This window comes from Octodon degus, unplaced genomic scaffold (genome assembly GCF_000260255.1).
Source record: "Octodon degus isolate 3935 unplaced genomic scaffold, OctDeg1.0 scaffold00053, whole genome shotgun sequence".
Taxonomy (NCBI): Eukaryota; Metazoa; Chordata; class Mammalia; order Rodentia; family Octodontidae; genus Octodon; species Octodon degus.
This window is the reverse complement of record NW_004524629.1, coordinates 4,118,490-4,129,145: the sequence shown is the minus strand read 5'-3', so window position 1 is coordinate 4,129,145 and position 10,656 is coordinate 4,118,490. Positions and strand designations below refer to the sequence as shown.

Genomic DNA, 10,656 nt, shown 5'->3' with positions numbered 1-10,656 from the left:
AAAAAAAAGAATAAAGAAATTAGATAAGCTAGATGAAATGGACTAATTCCTTGAAAGATACTGTCTGCCAAAAACACACCAGAAGAAATAGTCAAAATAGGCACATATATTTCTTCTTAAGGAAGTTAAGTCAATAATTAGTAATTTTCTATAACAGAAAGCACCAAGCTCAGATAAGTTCACTGGTGAATTCTATCAAACACTTCAGGAGGAAATTATATCAATTTTTTTTTTTTTTGCAGGACTGTATATCAATTATTTACAATCTCTTTCAGAAAATGAGAGCAAGGGAATACTTCCGAATGTGTTCTATGAAGTTAGTGCTATGCTAATGCCCAAACCAGACAGAACTTTAAAACAGGGGCTGGGAGATGGCTCAGTAGAATAAGTGCTTGCCTGGTAAGTGCAAGGTCCTGGGTTTGATCCCCAGTACAAAAACAAAACAAAACAAAATATTAGGACAATAATCCAAAATGTATGAGAGAAAATTCTATAATATGGTCAAGTCAGATTTATCCCAGGTATACAAGGGTGGTTCAGCATTTAAAAAAAATCAATGAATATTACCCATCATATTAATAGTCTAAAGATAATCACATGCTTATATCAATAGATACAGAAAAAAAAATTTGATAAGGCTAGGTATAATGGCAGATGCTTTTAATCCCAGCACTTGGGAAGCTAAGGCAGGAGGATTATTGCAAGTTCAAGACCAGCCAGGGCTACAAAGTAAGCTCAAGTGGCCAGGGAGATGGCTCAGTAGGATAAGCACTTGTCTGGCAAGCACAAGGGCCTGAGTTCAATCCCTGGTTCCGCCAAAAATATCCAAAACAAATCAAAAACAAAGTGAGCTCAAGGCCAGCCTGAGCTTCATAGAGAGACCCTGTCTCAAAAACCCAACCAAAAAAAGGTATAAAAATTATAGCCTTTCTCACGAAGATCAGGAATAAATCATGAATGTCCCCACTCACCACTGCTTTTCAACACTGTAGTGAAAAAATCCTAGCTAGTGCAATAAGACAAGAAAAGAAAAAATACAGATTTAATTGTTGTTTGTCTTTTTGAGACAGGTTTTCACTATGCAGTTCAGGCTTACCTTGAACTCACTATGTAACCCAGGCTGGCCTTCAATTTTTTTTTCTTTTGGCAGAGCCGGGGATTGAACTCAGGCCTTTGCGCTTGCCAGGGAAGCGCTTATTCTATTGAGCCATCTTCCCGGGCCCCAGCCTTCAATTTGTGGCAATACTCCTGCCTCAGCTTCTGGAGTGCTGGGATTATAGGTGTGTACCACAACACCCAGCTGACAAATAGGCTTTGTTTTTTTAACCTTTTATTTATTTATTTTTTGGTTCAGGCTCTTAGCTACTGGGACTCATAGTGATTCTCCTATCTCAGCTTCCCCCATGCTGGGATTATAGATATGCACCATCATGCCCAGTCTTGGAGGTCAACATGGCATGAAGTACCAGGGATAGAACCTGGGTCCTTGTGCTTGCCAGGCAGGTGCTTAGATCACCAAGCTATCTTCCCAGCCCCAGAGAAATAGTTTTTGACATGGTGGTGAGAAGCAAGGTACATTGAGAGAAGAAAAAGGATATATATTGTTATAGGCTACTCCCAGTGACTACTCACTTCTTCCCATCAAACTGTACCTCCCACCATCATACACAGCTAGAAACCTACCAGTGGACTAATCCAATATTACACAGCCCAACCAGTTATCTTCCAAAAGCCCACCTATGGGCACACGACATTTTGGGGCGTCATCTAGAGACAAGCCACTACAGGGTCATTGCTTTCCTATATGCTAGCAATGAATAGGTGGAATGTGAAAACAAAAATGCAGTATTATTTTTATCAGCACCATAAAAAAAGGAGTACTTAAGTGTAAATCTAATAATATGTGAGGAAAACTACAGAACTGTGGTTTAAAAAAAAAATCAAAGAACTAAATAAATGAAGAGATAACCCATGCTCATGGATGAAAGATCCAACAGTGTCAAATGTCGGTTCCTCCCAGTTCAACCCACAAATACAAGCCAAATAAAAGATTTATTTTTTGAGTACGGGGGATCAAACTCTTGTGCATGCTATCACTAAAATACACCCCCCAGCCCATCTTATTTTAATTAATTAATTAATTAATTTGTTTTTGTCTTTCTTGAGACAGAGTCTACTATACAGTTCAGGTTGGCCTTGAACTCACTTTGTAGCCCAGGCTGGTCTCACACTTGCAGTGATCCTCCTGCTTCAGCCTCCAGTGCTAGAATTACAGGCTTGTGCCACCACATGGCAACCCTTTTTGTTTTGAGACGGGGTCTCACTAAGTTGTCCAAGACAGCCTTGAACTTGCAGTCCTCCTGAGCAGATGGGACTACAGGTGTACACCACTGTACCTGGCATCTCAGTACGTTATTTTCCAGATATTAACAAACTGATTTTAAATCTTATATGAACAAACAAAATACCAAGAATACCCCACACAGTGCCTGATGGACAGGAGCAAATCTGAGGACTGATACTACTCAGCTTCAGGGCCAGCCAGATAGCTCAATGGACTAAAGTGCCTGCTTAGGCAGAGTGCAGCAGCAGGGGTTTGATCTCCAGCATGCTGTGCCAGCCCTGCCCTCGGGCACACTGAGAGGGTGATTGAGACAGGGCAAGGTGGCATGCCTTTGTAATCCCAGAGCTTGGGAGGCTGAACACAGGAGGATCACTATGAGTCTGATCTACACAGGGAGACCCTGTACCAAATACATAAAAAAATTAAAAATAAAAAAAACTACTCAGCTTCAAACTTATTATAAATGTAAAATAACCAAGACAGTGAGATTTGATAAAAAAAATAGGTACATACACCAAAGGAACAAAATAAAGAGCCTATACATAGATCCCCCACGAATATGATGAACTGAGCTTTGGCAGGAGAGCATTGTCAGGTGCAATGGGGCATCAGAAAGTGGAGCCGAACAACTGGGAGTCTCACAAAGAAAAACCACAGATCTTAACCCTTCACAAAAAATAACTCCAAAAGGATCACAGCCCTAACTGTATAATGCAAGATTATAAAACTCCTAGAAGATAACACAGAAATCTAGATGGCCACCAAAGGGCTCATCCTGTTGGGGAGACAGATCAGTGGAATAAGTGCTTGCCTAGCAAGCACAAGGTCCTGAGTTTGATCCCTGGTACCACCAAAAAAAGAAAAGAAAAAGAAAAAGTTTGAACATTGCTGCAAATGCCATTTGGGGGGCCTGCGGTTTAACTCCGTCGTTTAAGTGCCTCCTTGGGCAAAGCTAGTCAGGTGCAGGGGACCATGGTTCAATTCCCAGCTCCACATGCCTTATCAGACCCGCCCTTAAGGCAGCACGAGCCAGCAAAAACAAAACAAAACAAAAAACAAAAAATGAAACAACCAAAAAACAAAAGGCTCATCCATAGAAGAAAGAATTGCAAGTAGGGCTTCATCAAAATTAAACATTTCTGGGGACTAGGGAGACAGCTCAGTGGAATGAGTGCTTCCCTGGCAAGTGCAAGGGCCTGAGTTCAATCCCTGGTTCTGCTAAAATAAATAAATATAATAAAATAAATTTTAAAAAATTTCTGTGCTATAAAAGACTTTCTTGGGGTGGGTCAAATAGCTCAGTGGATTAAAGCACCTGCAAGCAGGCGCAGGGGCATGTGTGTGTGCACATGCATGCGCACATGCGTGTGTGTGTGTGTGTGTGTGTGTGTGTGTGAGAGAGAGAGAGAGGGGGGGGTGGGGTGGAGGTTTCAATCCCCAGGCCTGCTGTGCTGGTCCTGCCCCTGAGGCATGCTGAGAGGGCAATTGAGACTGGGCATGGTGGCTCATGCTTGTAATCCCAGCTCTTGGGAGGCTGTAACAGGTGGATCACTATGAGTCCAACCCTCAACACCCTGTAGACCCTTACCTAAATATAGAAAAAAAAAAAAAAAAAGACTTTGTCAAGACAATTAGCAAAAAATCCATAGATTGGGAGAAATATGTAATTTTTAATAGGATTTACACTATTGTTTTTATTTAGACTTTTTGTCTATCAGAATATTTGCAAATTTTCTTCATACGTACATTGCATATATTTCAAAGGGTTTTCTTTGGCAGTGGGGGGCAGGGAGGGGACTGGGAATTGAACTCAGGACCTCATGCTTGCCAGGCAGGTCCTGTGCCACTGAGCCAAATCCCTGGTCCCCTGGGGGAATTATTTATAAAAGACAAGCATTTGGTTTAGATCAAAGGGTCATATGTTCAGAATGTGTATTAACCCACTGTAGTGGATTCCTACCTGGTGATCAACTTATTACACACAGCTGATTTGAACTGGCATGGTGCTGGGTGCAGGAGGCCTACCCGAGGATTGTTGCCAGCAGCATAAAAGGCAGAACAGGAGAAGCTCCCAGAACGCTGTTCGGGATGCTGTTTGGAGAAGCTGTAGGAGCTGCTGGAAGTCGACGGTTCTCTCGGGGTGTTCTGCTGGGTGACCTTGCCATACTGGCTTTCCTGATGAACTTGGCTGCTCTGGTTGGAGGAGCTCAGGACCTCACTGTCGTTGAGAATGGCTACGGCTCACTTTGCGGGAGCTCTGGTCCCCTTCTTAGCCTCACTTCCTGGCTCTGGAGGGGAAGAGAGTATTCATGCCACTGGCATAGACTTTCTAGCTTCCCCCACCGACCTTTGGGCCTTCCCAGCGTAGATCCATGAAGCAGGGCTGCAGGAGACTGTCGTGGGCTCTAGGCCTCCAGGTGGACCTGTGGGAGCATTGTTATCAGCTTTAGGTTTTCAGGTGGACTCGTACAGGATAGTAGGATCCAGGCCATCGGCTAGATTCTTTGGTCTGTAGTGTGTGGACTTTCTACACTTCTTGTATGTGATTCTTTGGTTGATTCCTTATAAACTAATATTATGAAATGTGTCTTTTATTATATTGTTCCTTTTGCAAAAACCCCAAACCATGATACCCACTGATAGATTCAAAACTGAAATTCTCTCTTTAGATTTTCTCTACAGAAATTTCTGAATCTTAGATTAGATTAGCTTATCTAGTTATAGTAGATCAGTGTGATATTCTAAAGGGAACTAGATCAAATATGATAAAATTCTCATCATTTTATGAGGATCTGATTCCCTTGACTTGTAGGGTACAGCTCGAGTATTTTTAATCATTTCTAAAAAAAATTAATTTACTTTTCATTTATCATATGAAATCTTGTAATTTTAGGTTTTCCTTCCACTCTTTTGACTGTTTCCTGACGTAAATGGTTTACCTTGAAAGTGGCCCAGTGTTTTGTAAATGTACCCATGTAAGACACGATCAAACAGTAAATCCTTGAAATTTTTATCTCTCTTGTCAGTGATCAAGTACTTGCCAAACATTATTCTTTGATGTCTTCGAATCTACTGTTTCTGTTTCTAAAATTACATCACAGGCCAATGACTGGAAGATAATTAGAAATAGCTTTGTAGCAAATTACTGATTCCCCTGGTGGCCCACATGATCTACAGGCTCTCTTAAAATATCAATGCTAGACTTCACCCATGCTGACTAACAATAACTCATTTTGTCCTGTAACAATTCTGCAGTCTAGGCTACTATGATTATCTCAAATTTGTAGATGAAGAAATTTAAGGGCAGAGAAGGTAAATGATTTGCCCACACCAAAATAGCAAGCTAGGATCTGATTGCCTCATGGGTCAAGACCTCTGTGTGGGTCTTATTTCCTGAACCAGTCTCCAGAGATTGGTATCTTAGTACCTCTTACTTTAGAAAACAAAGGCAGCTCCATAGAGGATAGAATGCAGTTTGGGACCTCTATAGGCTATGCATCAGAGGTGGCTGAAGCAGATTTGCTCGGGAGGGTCTCTTAGCCACGCATGTTTCCCTCTCCATCCAATTTGTTGTATTTTCATCTGTCTCTGATGACTTCAAATTCAGGCTGCAAAGGGAAAACTGGACTAGTTCCCCATGACTCTTAGGTATCCTCACTTTCTGGAGGTGGAAAGTGGGGAGAGTTTGCTAGCTGCTGAAGTTTCTTGGGACAACCTCCTACCTCTTTCCTTTATTTTTAAGATCCCTTTCCCACTTCTCAAGTCCAGTGTAAGCCCCAACATGGCCAAATTGACAGGTTATTAACTATGTTGGTGAAGTGGCATCAGCAGAGGTGCTGACCTGGTCTTGCAGCTCCTTGGAGCAAAGCAGAAAAATGGGGGAGGGAGGGACTGCTGGACACTTTCCAGCTCAAAGGATAGTTTTGGGCCTCGGGAGGTGTGTAGGTTCCTTCTGGAGCTAAAGGGCTGCCTTCTCACTGACCTCTTTGTCCTTACATAGTTACCATCTGTGGAAATAAGGAATACCTCCTTAGTTTATGGAGGAAGAAACTAAAGCCTAGAAAAGTACTTGCCCCAGGTCACTCCCAGATAGTTTAGAGGTCAAAGCAGGACTTTAATACTAAAGCCCTAGATCTTAACATTCCTCAGACCTCTTCATTCAATCTTGATCATTCTCTTTAGAGCTTCTGCCTGGAGGGATTAACTGAAAAGTGTTCCCAGAGGTGCTTATGATCTTTAAGGTAGAACCATAAACATGATTAGCCTCCAAGACCCTAGAGAAATTGGAAGTGGTAGGACCTTAGGCACTGTGGATAATTACAGGAAAGATGGATGGCAGGGTTGTTCCGAACCTCCCCTGTCTGCCTCCAGGGAACACACACCTGTCCTCCACCCTACTATAGTGCCCTCTAGTGAAACCACACAGCACAATATGTTGACCCTATCTTGGTCTTTCTGACTTCCTCAAAATCTTTTACTTTTCCTTTTCTTAGCACCAACTATGAAACTTTGTCTGGAGGATTGTTGAGATTTGAAGACCAGCCTGGACTAGCGTGAACTGTATAGTAAAACCCTATCTAAAAAAGACAAGAAAGAAAGAAAAAAAGAAACAAACAAACAAACTTTGCCTTATGCCACAAGTAGTGTGGCGAGCATTGAGAAGAAAAGTTCTGGTATGGATTGTTAGTGTTTTCTCAGTTTAAATAAGCCACTGTTCATTCTATTGTATATAACGATGAAACTCATTAACTGCATAATGGCTCCATGTTCCCTGGCCTAAAATATAGAATGTGCTCAATATTAAAAATTAAAATCAATCTATCAAAATCTAATGGCTAAATAGGGATATTAAAAAGTAAGAGGCATTATTTGGATCTGTGTAAAATTGTCGGGGGATTCATGAAAATAATTGGCAATTTTTGACCTAGGACAGAGTCAGAGATAAAAATAAAATCTCATGCAGACCAAATCCAGAATTGGGATGTCCATTTAGCATAAGGATCACATAATGATACCCAAGTCTAAGCTCAACTGTCCTTGGCCCGATCCAGTCTCTCAGTCAGCTTTGTCCCATGGTTCTCAGAAGCACTCACTGGCTAGTAGAAAGAGGGACTGATACAGATTTAAATCAGCCATGGGTTGCTGTGCTTGTCTTTAGCTTTCTATGATATTTTAGTCATTTCAAAATCTTTCTCTCAGATCTCTGTCTACCTTACTAAGGTTTTTGTTGTTGTCTGTTATTGAAACTTGTTTCGATTTCACAGCCATGGAGTGTATTTTTACAATGTCTGACAATAAATAAAATAGGGAATGTTCAGTTTTGGTAGATTTACATATTTTTTTTTGTAGCATTTTCATGAGTCTCCCACTTAGGAATTTACTCCTGATACACCAGGGAGCTATATTTGCTAACTTTATGTTTTACACATTTATCAGTCTTTGTCATCACACCAATGCCTTCAAGACATGATGAACATACTATCTGAGAAAGAGGAAGAACAGGGGTGGGAAGATAGCTCTGTGGTCTAAGTGCTTGCTTGACAAGCACAAAGACCTGGGTTTGATACCAAGCATGGTACCCCATGCTGTGTTGGCCCTGAAACTGGGCGTGGTTGTACACACCTATAATCCCTGGAGGATCACTGCAAGTCCAAGCTGTGTATGAGACTCTGTAACAAATAAATAAGTAAATAGAAAAGATTAAAAACAAATTAAAAGGGCCAGGGAGATAGCTCAGTAGAAAAAGCACTTGCCTGGCAAGCTCAAGGGCCTGAGTTCAATCCCTGGTTCCACCAAAGAAAAAAATAAAAAAATAAAAAATAAAAACAAATTAAAGAAAAAGTGGAAGAGGAAATCCTTTATTTTATTCATTGACACCAAAGAGGAATATGTATTTGATCTTTTTTTCTTAAATGTATTTGGCTGTTGCAGGGTCTCACTATGAAGCTCAGACTTGTGGTGATCCTCCTGCTTTCAGCCTCCCCAGTGCTGGGATTACAGGCCTGTGTCACTTTGACTGGACTCTGGCTGGCTCAGCCTGCCCTGGGGGTGGGCCTGGTGTGGTATGTGGTGCAAGGAATAAAACTGCCGTCCCTGAGCTTGTCTAAGCAGGCGCTTTAGTCTACTGAGCTATCTCACCAGCCCCTGTATTTGATCTTTTTTAAACCATACTTTTTCTTAAAAGATAAAAGCTTATTTATTTTACAATTATTAAGTAATACATGATGGGGGGCCTGCCCCTTAGCTCAGTTCTTTAGGTGGCTGCTTCAACAAAGCAGTCAGGCTCAGGTTGCTGTGGTTCAATCCCCACAACTCAAGCCAGCCAAACCTGCCCTGAAGGTATTCTTTTTTTTTTTTTTAATTTTTATTTACGTGTGTGTGTGTGTGTGTGTGTGTGTGTGTGTGTCCAGCTCAGCCCACCAGGGGGCGGGGCTGGCTTGCATGTGGTGCTGGGGGATTGAACCGTGGTCCCTGTGCTTTGCTAAGCTTGTTCTAAGTAGGTACTTTAGACCACTGAGCCATCTCACCAGCCCCTGCCCTGAAGGTATTCTGAGGAAAAAAAAAAAAAGTAATATATGATGATTTTTAGGATATTTGAGAAATGGGGGATTGTACAATTCTGCTGCCCAAATATATTCTTCTATACTATACTATTTTTGTCTATACTTTTTTTTTTTTTTCTTTTTTGAGGAACCAGGGATTGAACTCAGGCCCTTGTGCTTGCCAGGGAATGTCTATACTGTTTGTCCCGAAGTTATAAAGGGCACCTGTTTCTAGTTTGTGTGTGTGTGTGTGTGTGTGTGTGTGTGTGTGTGTGTATGTGTTTTGAGACAGGGTCTCACTATGTAGTTTAGGCTGGCCTTGAACTCACCATGATTCTCTTACTTCATTTTTCCAAGTGCTGGGATTGCAGGCATATACTATCACACTTGGGTTATATCTAGCTTTTAAAACTTAACATTGTAAAAAGTATTTTCTTTCTTTCTTTTTTCTTTTTTTTCCTTTTTAAGGCAGGGTCTTCCCATGTAGTTCAGGCTGGACTTGAGCTCACTTTGTAGCCCAGGCTGGTCTCGAACTCCCAACAGTCCTCCTGCCTCAGCCTCCCGAGTACTGGGATTATAGCATGCATACCATGCCCAGCTCAGTATTTTCTTTTAATTAGAATTTTTTATTTTTTACTTTGAAGAGTAAAAACAAGAGCAAGAAAAACAAAAGCAAAGACAGAAACAGGGTATCATGTAACAATATATACATTACAGATTTTCAAAACAAGAATAACTGATTAACAGTGATTGATATGTCATCTATTTTTATCATTGTCAAATCTGTTGCTCAGATTAACAGATATAGTTATGCAAGATAGGGCATATGATTGAATATTACCACATGCTTTTTTTAATTTTCAAAATTTTTTATTCCATACCAATTTGATATGCAACAAAAGCATTATATGCTTAAGTCTGTCTCCCAAATAGACTTTTTAAGTTTGTCAACCTAATCTTCCAGAGGCAAATAAAAATAAAACCCATATTCATCAATTATACATATTAAAATTTTTCCTTTATAAGAAAAAAATATATGCACAGTTTAGCAGTTCATCTTATATTGACAAATTTGGTTCATTTGCAGGGACTGCCATTTCTTAACTGTATGAGCCCAATAGATATTCAACAGGTATTTTTACCCTAATGGACAAAATATCTCATTCAACTTTTTTTTTGTATTTTTTGTTTTTTGTTTTGTTTTTTTTGCAGAACCGGGGATTGAACTCAAGCCCTTATGTTTGCCAGGGAAGTGCTTATTCCACTGAGCCATCTCCCTGGTTTTCTTGTATTTTTTAGAAGATATTCCATTTGTAAATTTAAGTTTGGTTGACCCTTTTTAGTCCTTTTGCTCAATATTTTGAACATTTCCATTTTTTTCTTTTTTTTCTTTTTGTAGAGTTTTTGAGCTTCTTCTCTCTCTTGTTCTCTCAAATTCTTGTTTCTTTAGCAGCATGCTTAGCTTGTACCTGCTCATATTCTTCTTGTGCTTTTTGACTGGATATTTTCTTTTTCTTGGGAACAGTGATAGGATGTGTTGCTACACCTTTCTTCTGGCTGAGGCAGATGATCCTGGTCTTCACACAAAGCACCATCAACTCTACACTGTTCTTCAAGAAAAGGCTGGTTAACTACTTCTTCTTCTTCTTCTTCTTCTTCTTCTTCTTCTTCTTCTTCTTCTTCTTCTTCTTCTTCTTCTTCTTCTTCTTCTTTGGTGGAACCAAGGATTGAACTCAGGCCCCCCTTTTTTTTTAATTTTTATTTATTTAT

General features: G+C 40.4%; 1 pseudogene; it reads right to left on the bottom strand.

Moving 5' to 3' along the window:
- Window positions 1-9,948: 9,948 nt before the first annotated feature.
- LOC101563006 overlaps window positions 9,949-10,656 on the bottom strand; it is a 12,424-nt pseudogene continuing 11,716 nt past the window's right edge.